We start from the raw sequence: 10,786 nt of genomic DNA, 5'->3' as shown, positions 1-10,786 counted from the left end.
TATATATCTGGTGATATCTCGGGTCCTATTATTGATAGCGCGATATATCAAAGTGCATTGTCTGCCGGAAGCCCTGGCGCATGATTCTGTGCAGCGGGAACGACCTCGTGAGCCGGACTGTCAGGGTCAGGGAAAAATCCAATATATATCTGGCGATATCTCGGGTGTTATTAGAGATAGCGCAATAAATCAAAGTGCATTGTCTGTAGGAGGCCCTGGCGCATGAATCTGTGCAGCGGGAACGACCTCGGACCACCAGGGGCCGAGAAAACCACCGACACATGGGGCCGGACACCCAAGGTCATTTAAAAATCCAGGATGTATCTGATGATATCTCGGGTGCTATTACAGATAGCCCGACAAATCAAAGTGCACTGTCTGCAGTAGGCCCTGGCGGATGAATCTGTGCAGCAGGAACGACATCGGACCACCAGGGGCCCAGAAAATTACAGATTTTCGGTATCCGTCACCCAAAGTCATGTAAAAATCCAGCATATATATGGAGCTTTCTCGGGTGCTATTACAGATAGCGCAATAAATCAAAGTGCATTGTCTGTAGGAGGCCCTGTCGCATGAATCTGGGCAGCGGGAAAGACCTCGGACCACCAGGGGCCGAGAAAACCACCGTCTCATGGGGCCGGACACTCAGGGTCAGGGGAAAATCCAATATATATCTGGTGATATCACGGGTGCTATTGCAGATAGCGCAATAAACCAAAGTGCATTGTCTGTAGGTGGCCGTGGCGCATGATTCTGTGCAGCGGGAATGACCTCGGACCACCAGGGGCCGCGGAAATCAGCGTCTCATGGGGCCGGACTGTCACGGTCAGGGAAAAATCCAAAATATATCTGGTGATATCTCGGGTGCTATTACAGATAGCGCAATAAACCAAAGTGAATTGTCGGCTGGAAGCCTTGGCGCATGAATCTGTTCAGCGGGATCGACCTCGGACCACGAGGGATCGAGAAAACCATCGACACATGGATTCGGACACTCAGGGTCAGCGAAAAATCCAATATATATCTGGTGATATCTCGGTTGCTATTAGAGATAGCGCAATAAATCAAAGTGCATTGACTGCAGGAGGCCCTAGCGCATGAATCTGTGCAGCGGGAACGACCTCGGACCACAAGGGCCCGAGAATATCACCGTCCCATGGGGCCGGACTGTCATGGTCAGGGAAAAATCCAATATATATCTGGTGATATCTCGGGTGCTATTAGAGTTAGCGCAATAAATCAAAGAGCATTGTCTGCAGGAGGCTCTAGCGCATGAATCTGTGCAGCGGGAACGACCTCGGACCACCAGGGGCCGAGAAAACTACCGTCTCATGGGGCCGGACTGTCAGGGTCAGGGAAAAATCCAATATATATCTGGCGATATCTCGGGTGCTATTATAGATAGCGCATTAAAATTAATTGCATTGTCTGTAGGAGGCCCTGGCTCATGAATCTGTGCAGCGGGATCGACGTCGGACCACCAGGGGCCGAGAAAACCACCGTCACATGGGGCCGGACTGTCAGGGTCAGGGAAAAATCCAATATATATCTGGTGATATCTCGGGTGCTATTACACACGGCGCAATAAATCAAAGTGCATTGTCTGTAGGAGGCCCTGGCGCATGAATCTGTGCAATGGGAACGACCTCCGACCACCAGAGGCCGAGAAAACCACCGTCTCATGGGGCCGGACACTCAGGTTCGGGGAAAAATCCAATATATATCTGGTGATATCTCGGGTGCTATTAGAGATAGCGCCATAAACCAAAGTGCATTGTCAGTAGCAGGCCCTGGCGCATGAATCTGTGCAGCGGGAACGACCTCCGACCACCAGGGGCCGAGACAACCACCGTCTCATGGAGTCGGACACTCAGGGTCAGGGAGAAATCCAATATATATCTGGTGATATCTCGGGTGCTATTACAGATAGCGCAATAAACCAAAGTGCATTGTCTGTAGGAGGCCCTGGCGCATGAATCTGTGCAGCGGGTACGACCTCGGACCACCAGGGGCAGAGAAAACCACCGTCTCATGGGGTCGGAGACTCAGGGTCAGGGGAAAATCCAATATATATCTGGTGATATCTCGGGTGCTATTACAGACAGCGCACTAAACCAAAGTGAATTATCTGCAGGGGGCTCTGGCGCATGAATCTGTGCAGCGGGAACGACCTCGGACCACCAGGGGCCGAGAAAACTACCGTCTCATGGGGCCGGACTGTCAGTGTCACGGAAAAATCCAATATATATCTGGCGATATCTCGGGTGCTATTATAGATAGCGCATTAAAATTAATTGCATTGTCTGTAGGAGGCCCTGGCTCATGAATCTGTGCAGCGGGATCGACGTCGGACCACCAGGGGCCGAGAAAACCACCGTCACATGGGGCCGGACTGTCAGGGTCAGGGAAAAATCCAATATATATCTGGTGATATCTCGGGTGCTATTACACACGGCGCAATAAATCAAAGTGCATTGTCTGTAGGAGGCCCTGGCGCATGAATCTGTGCAATGGGAACGACCTCCGACCACCAGAGGCCGAGAAAACCACCGTCTCATGGGGCCGGACACTCAGGTTCGGGGAAAAATCCAATATATATCTGGTGATATCTCGGGTGCTATTAGAGATAGCGCCATAAACCAAAGTGCATTGTCAGTAGCAGGCCCTGGCGCATGAATCTGTGCAGCGGGAACGACCTCCGACCACCAGGGGCCGAGACAACCACCGTCTCATGGAGTCGGACACTCAGGGTCAGGGAGAAATCCAATATATATCTGGTGATATCTCGGGTGCTATTACAGATAGCGCAATAAACCAAAGTGCATTGTCTGTAGGAGGCCCTGGCGCATGAATCTGTGCAGCGGGTACGACCTCGGACCACCAGGGGCAGAGTAAACCACCGTCTCATGGGGTCGGAGACTCAGGGTCAGGGGAAAATCCAATATATATCTGGTGATATCTCGGGTGCTATTACAGACAGCGCACTAAACCAAAGTGAATTATCTGCAGGGGGCTCTGGCGCATGAATCTGTGCAGCGGGAACGACCTCGGACCACCAGGGGCCGAGAAATCCACAGAGACATGGGGCCGGGCTGTCAGGGTGAGGGAAAAATCCAATATATATCTGGTGATATCTCCGGTGCTATTAGAGATAGCGCAATAAACCAAAGTGAATTATCTATAGGAGGCCCTGGCGCATGAATCTGTGCAGCGGGAACGACCTCGGACCACCAGGGGCCGAGAAAACTACCGTCTCATGGGGCCGGACTGTCAGGGTCAAGGAAAAATCCAATATATATCTGGTGATATCTCGGGTGCTATTAGAGATAGCGCAATAAATCAAAGCGCATTGCCTGTAGGAGGCCCTGGCGCATGAATCTGTGCAGCGGGATCGACCTCGGACCACCACGGGCCGAGAAAATCACCGTCTCATGGGGCCGGACTGTCAGGGTCAGGGAAAAATCCAATATATATCTGGTGATATCTCGGGTGCTATTAGAGTTAGCGCAATAAATCAAAGAGCATTGTCTGCAGGAGGCTCTAGCGCATGAATCTGTGCAGCGGGAACGACCACGGACCACCAGGGGCCGAGAAAATCACCGTCTCATGTGGCCGAACTGTCAGGTTCAGGGCAAAATACAATATATATCTGGTGATATCTCGGGTGCTATTACAGATAGCGCAATAAATCAAAGTGCATTGACTGCAGGAGGCCCTAGCGCATGAATCTGTGCAGCGGGAACGACCTCGGACCACAAGGGGCCGAGAATATCACCGTCCCATGGGGCCGGACTGTCATGGTCAGGGAAAAATCCAATATATATCTGGTGATATCTCGGGTGCTATTAGAGTTAGCGCAATAAATCAAAGAGCATTGTCTGCAGGAGGCTCTAGCGCATGAATCTGTGCAGCGGGAACGACCTCGGACCACCAGGGGCCGAGAAAACTACCGTCTCATGGGGCCGGACTGTCAGGGTCAGGGAAAAATCCAATATATATCTGGCGATATCTCGGGTGCTATTATAGATAGCGCATTAAAATTAATTGCATTGTCTGTAGGAGGCCCTGGCTCATGAATCTGTGCAGCGGGATCGACGTCGGACCACCAGGGGCCGAGAAAACCACCATCACATGGGGCCGGACTGTCAGGGTCAGGGAAAAATCCAATATATATCTGGTGATATCTCGGGTGCTATTACACACGGCGCAATAAATCAAAGTGCATTGTCTGTAGGAGGCCCAGGCGCATGAATCTGTGCAATGGGAACGACCTCCGACCACCAGAGGCCGAGAAAACCACCGTCTCATGGGGCCGGACACTCAGGTTCGGGGAAAAATCCAATATATATCTGGTGATATCTCGGGTGCTATTAGAGATAGCGCCATAAACCAAAGTGCATTGTCAGTAGCAGGCCCTGGCGCATGAATCTGTGCAGCGGGAACGACCTCCGACCACCAGGGGCCGAGACAACCACCGTCTCATGGAGTCGGACACTCAGGGTCAGGGAGAAATCCAATATATATCTGGTGATATCTCGGGTGCTATTACAGATAGCGCAATAAACCAAAGTGCATTGTCTGTAGGAGGCCCTGGCGCATGAATCTGTGCAGCGGGTACGACCTCGGACCACCAGGGGCAGAGAAAACCACCGTCTCATGGGGTCGGAGACTCAGGGTCAGGGGAAAATCCAATATATATCTGGTGATATCTCGGGTGCTATTACAGACAGCGCACTAAACCAAAGTGAATTATCTGCAGGGGGCTCTGGCGCATGAATCTGTGCAGCGGGAACGACCTCGGACCACCAGGGGCCGAGAAATCCACAGACACATGGGGCCGGGCTGTCAGGGTGAGGGAAAAATCCAATATATATCTGGTGATATCTCCGGTGCTATTAGAGATAGCGCAATAAACCAAAGTGAATTATCTATAGGAGGCCCTGGCGCATGATTCTGTGCAGCGGGATCGACCTCGGTCCACCAGGGGCCGAGAAAACCACCGACACATGGGGCCGGACAATCAGGGTCAGGGAAAAATCCAATATATATCTGGTGATATCTCGGGTGCTATTACAGATAGCGCAATAAATCAAAGTGCATGGTCTGTAGGAGGCCCTGGCACATGAATCTCTGCAGCGGGAACGACCTCGGACCACCAGGGGCCGAGAAAACCACCGACACATGGGGCCGGACTGTCAGGGTCAGTTAAAAATCCAATATATATCAGGTGATATCACGGGTGCTATTACAGATAGCGCAATAAATCAAAGTGCATTGTCTGTAGGAGGCCCTGGCGCATGAATCTGTGCCGCGGGAACGACCTCCGACCACCAGGGGCCGAGAAAACCACCGTCTCATGGGGCCGGACACTCGGGGTCGGGGAAAAATCCAATATATATCTGGTGATATCTCGGGTCGTGTTAGAGATAGCGCGATAAATCAAAGTGAATTATCTGCAGGAGGCCCTGGCGCATGAATCCGTGCAGCGGGAACGACCTCGGACCACCAGGGGGCGAGATAACTACCGTCTTATGGGGCCGGACACTCAGGGTCAGGGGAAAATCCAATATTAATCTGGTGATATCTCGGGTGCTATTACAGATAGCGCACTAAACCAAAGTGAATTATCTGCAGGAGGCCCTGGCGCATGAATCTGTGCAGCGGGAACGACCTCGGGCCACCAGGGTCAGAGAAAACTACCGTCTCATGAAGCCGGACTGTCAGGGTCAGGGAAAAATCCAATATATATCTGGTGATATCTCGGCTGCTCTTACAGATAGCGCACTAAACCAAAGTGGATTATCTGCAGGGGGCCCTGGCGCATGAATCTGTGCAGCGGGAACGACCTTGGACCACCAGGGGCCGAGAAAACCACCGTCTCATGGGGCCGGACACTCAGGGTCAGGGGAAAATCCAATATTAATCTGGTGATATCTCGGGTGCTATTACAGATAGCGCACTAAACCAAAGTGAATTATCTGCAGGAGGCCCTGGCGCATTAATGTGTGCAGCGGGAACGACCTCGGACCACCAGGGGCCGAGAAAACTACCGTCTCATGAAGCCGGACTGTCAGGGTTTGGGAAAAATCCAATATATATCTGGTGATATCTCGGGTGCTCCTACAGATAGCGCACTAAACCAAAGTGAATTATCTGCAGGGGGACCTAGCGCATGAATCTGTGCAGCGGGAACGTTGTCGGTCCACCAGGGGCCGAGAAAACCACCGACACATGGGGCCGGACTGTCAGGGTCAGGGAAACATCCAATATATATCTGGTGATATCTCGGGTGCTATTAGAGATAGCGCAATAAACCGAAGTGAATTACCTATAGGAGGCCATGTCGCATCAATCTGTGCAGCGGGAACGACCTCGGAACAGCAGGGGCCGAGAGAACCACCGTCTCATGGGGTGGGACACTCAGGGTCAGGGAAAAATCCAATATATATCTGGTGATATCTCGGGTGCTATTACAGATAGCGCAATAAATCAAAGTGCATTGTCTGTAGGAGGCCCTGGCGCATGAATCTGTGCAGCGGGATCGACCTCGGACCACCAGGGGCCGAGAAAACCACCGACACATGGGGCCGGACACTCAGGGTCGGGGAAAAATCCAATATATATCTGGTGATATCTCGGGTGCTATTAGAGATAGCGCAATAAATCAAAGTGCATTGTCTGTAGGAGGCCCTGGCGCATGAATCTGTGCAGCGGGATCGACCTCGGACCACCAGGGGCCGAGAAAATCACCGTCTCATGGGGCCGAACTGTCAGGTTCAGGGCAAAATCCAATATATATCTGGTGATATCTCGGGTGCTATTACAGATAGCGCAATAAATCAAAGTGAATTATCTGCAGGCGGCCCTGGTGCATGAATCTGTGCAGCGGGACCGACCTCGGACCACCAGGGGCCGAGAAAACCACCGCCTCATGGGGCCGGACACTCAGGGTCAGGGGAAAATCCAATATTAATCTGGTGATATCTCGGGTGCTATTACAGATAGCGCTCTAAACCAAAGTGAATTATCTGCAGGAGGCCCTGGCGCATGAATCTGTGCAGCGGGAACGACCTCGGGCCACCAGGGTCAGAGAAAACTACCGTCTCATGAAGCCGGACTGTCAGGGTCAGGGAAAAATCCAATATATATCTGGTGATATCTCGGCTGCTCTTACAGATAGCGCACTAAACCAAAGTGGATTATCTGCAGGGGGCCCTGGCGCATGAATCTGTGCAGCGGGAACGACCTTGGACCACCAGGGGCCGAGAAAACCACCGTCTCATGGGGCCGGACACTCAGGGTCAGGGGAAAATCCAATATTAATCTGGTGATATCTCGGGTGCTATTACAGATAGCGCACTAAACCAAAGTGAATTATCTGCAGGAGGCCCTGGCGCATTAATGTGTGCAGCGGGAACGACCTCGGACCACCAGGGGCCGAGAAAACTACCGTCTCATGAAGCCGGACTGTCAGGGTATGGGAAAAATCCAATATATATCTGGTGATATCTCGGGTGCTCTTACAGATAGCGCACTAAACCAAAGTGAATTATCTGCAGGGGGACCTAGCGCATGAATCTGTGCAGCGGGAACGTTGTCGGTCCACCAGGGGCCGAGAAAACCACCGACACATGGGGCCGGACTGTCAGGGTCAGGGAAACATCCAATATATATCTGGTGATATCTCGGGTGCTATTAGAGATAGCGCAATAAACCGAAGTGAATTACCTATAGGAGGCCCTGTCGCATCAATCTGTGCAGCGGGAACGACCTCGGAACAGCAGGGGCCGAGAGAACCACCGTCTCATGGGGTGGGACACTCAGGGTCAGGGAAAAATCCAATATATATCTGGTGATATCTCGGGTGCTATTACAGATAGCGCAATAAACCAAAGTGCACTGTCTGTGGGAGGCCCTGGCGCATGAATCTGTGCAGCGGGATCGACCACAGACCACCAGGGTCCGAGAAAATCACTGTCTCATGAGGCCGGACTGTCAGGGTCAGGAAAAAATCCAATATATATCTGTTGATATCTCGGGTGCTATTAGAGATAGCGCAATAAACCAAAGTGCATTGTCTGTAGGAGGCCCTGGCGCAGGAATCAGTGCAGCGGGAACGATCTCGGACCACCAGGGGCCGAGAAAACCACCGACACATGGGGCCGGACTGTCAGGGTCAGGGAAAAATCCAATATATATCTGGTGATATCTCGGGTGCTATTAGAGATAGCGCAATAAATCAAAGTGAATTATCTGCAGGGGGCCCTGGTGCATGAATCGGTCCAGCGGGAACGACCTTGGACCACCAGGGGCCGAGAAAATTTCAGATATTCGGAATCCGTCACCCAAGATCATGTTAAAATCCAATATATATCTGGTGATATCTCTGGTGCTATTAGAGATAGCGAAATAAATCAAAGTGCATTGTCTGCAGGAGGCACTGGCGCATGAATCTGTGCAGCGGGAACGACCTCGGACCACCAGGGGCCGAGAAAACCACCGCCTCATGGGGTCGGACTGTCAGGGTCAAGGAAAAATCCAATATATATCTGGTGATATCTCTGGTGCAATTAGACATAGCGAAATAAATCAAAGTGCATTGTCTGCAGGAGGACCTAGCGCATGAATCTGTGCAGCGGGAACGACCTCGGACCACCAGGGGCCGAGAAAATTTCAGATATTCGGAATCCGACACACAAGATCATGTTAAAATCCAATATATATCTGGTGATATCTCGGGTGCTATTAGAGATAGCGAAATAAATCAAAGTGCATTGTCTGCAGGAGGCCCTGGCGCATGAATCTTTGCAACGGGAACGACCTCGGACCTCCAGGAGCCGAGAAAACCACCGACACATGGGGCCGGACACTCAGGGTCGGGGAAAAATTCAATATATATCTGGTGATATCTCGGGTGCTATTAGAGATAGCGAAATAAATCATTGTGCATTGTCTGCAGGAGGCCCTGGCGCATGAATCTTTGCAGCGGGAACGACCTCGGACCTCCAGGGGCCGAGAAAATCACTGTCTCATGAGGCCGGACTGTCAGGGTCAAGAAAAAATCCAATATATATCTGTTGATATCTCGGGTGCTATTAGAGATAGCGCAATAAACCAAAGTGCATTGTCTGTAGGAGGCCCTGGCGCATGAAACTGTGCAGTGGGAACGACCTCGGACCAGCGGGGGCCGAGAGAACCACCGTCCCATGTGGCCGGACTGTCAGGGTCAAGGAAAAATCCAATATATATCTGGTGATATCTCGGGTTCTATTACAGATAGCGCAATAAATCAAAGTGCACTGTCTGTAGGAGGCCCTGGCGCATGAATCTGTGCAGCGGGATCGACCTCGGATCACCAGGGGCCGAGAAAACCACCGACACATGGGGCCGGACACTCAGGGTCGGGGAAAAATTCAATATATATCTGGTGATATCTCGGGTGCTATTAGAGATAGCGCAATAAACCAAAGTGAATTATCTATAGGAGGCCCCGGCGAATGAATCTGTGCAGCGGGATCGACGTCGGACCACGAGGGACCGAGAAAACCATCGACACATTGGGCCGGACTGTCAGGGTCATAGGAAAAATCCAATATATATCTGGTTATATCTCGGGTGCTATTAGAGTTAACGCAATAAATCAAAGTGCATTGTCTGTAGGAGGCCCTGGCGCATGAATCTGTGCAGCGGGATCGACCTCGGACCTCCAGGGGTCGAGAAAATCACCGTCTCGTGGGGCCGGACTGTCAGGGTCAGGGAAAAATCAAATATATATCTGGTGATATCTCGGGTGCTATTAGACATAGCGATATAAATCAAAGTGCATTGTCTGCAGGACGCCCTGGCGCATGAATCTGTAGAGCGGGAACGGCCTCGCACCACCAGGGGCCGAGAAAACCACCGTCTCATGGGGTCGGACTGTCAGGGTCAGGGATAAATCCAATATATATCTGGTGATATCTCGGGTGCTATTAGAGATAGGGCAATAAATCAAAGTGCATTGTCTGTAGGAGGCACTGGCGCATGAATCTGTGCAGCGGGAACGACCTCGGACCACCAGCGGCCGAGAAAATTACAGATTTTCGGTATCCGTCACCCAATGTCATGTAAAAATCCAGCATATATCTGGTGATATCTCGGGTTCTATTACATATAGCGCGATAAATCAAAGTGCATTGTCCGTAGAAGTACCTTGCGCATGAATCTGTGCAGCAGAACGACATCGGACCACCAGGGGTCGAGAAAATTACAGATTTTCGGTATCCGTCACCCAAAGTCATGTAAAAATACAGCATATATATGGTGCTTTCTCGGGTGCTATTACAGATAGCGCAATAATCCAAAGTGAATTATATGCAGGGGGCCCTGGCGCATGTATCTGTGCAGCGGTGACGACCTCGGACCACCAGGGGCCGAGAAAACCACTGTCTCATGGGGCCGGACACTCAGGGTCAGGGGAAAATCCAATATATATCTGGTGATATCTCGGGTGCTATTACAGATAGCGCAATAAATCAAAATGCGTTGTCTGTAGGAGGCTCTGGCGCATGAATCTGGGCAGCGGGAACGACCTCGGACCACCAGGGGCCGAGAAAACCACTGTCTCATGGGGCCGGACACTCAGGGTCAGGGGAAAATCCAATATATATCTGGTGATATCTCGGTTGCTATTAGAGATAGCGCAATAAATCAAAGTGCATTGTCTGTAGGAGGCCCTGGCGCATGAATCTGTGCAGCAGGAAAGACATCGGACCACCAGGGGCCGAGAAAACCACCGTCTTATGGG

This window comes from Nomia melanderi, unplaced genomic scaffold (genome assembly GCF_051020985.1).
Source record: "Nomia melanderi isolate GNS246 unplaced genomic scaffold, iyNomMela1 scaffold0026, whole genome shotgun sequence".
Classification (NCBI taxonomy): Eukaryota; Metazoa; Arthropoda; class Insecta; order Hymenoptera; family Halictidae; genus Nomia; species Nomia melanderi.
The sequence above is the reverse complement of the archived record's forward strand: the minus strand, read 5'-3'. Positions refer to the sequence as shown.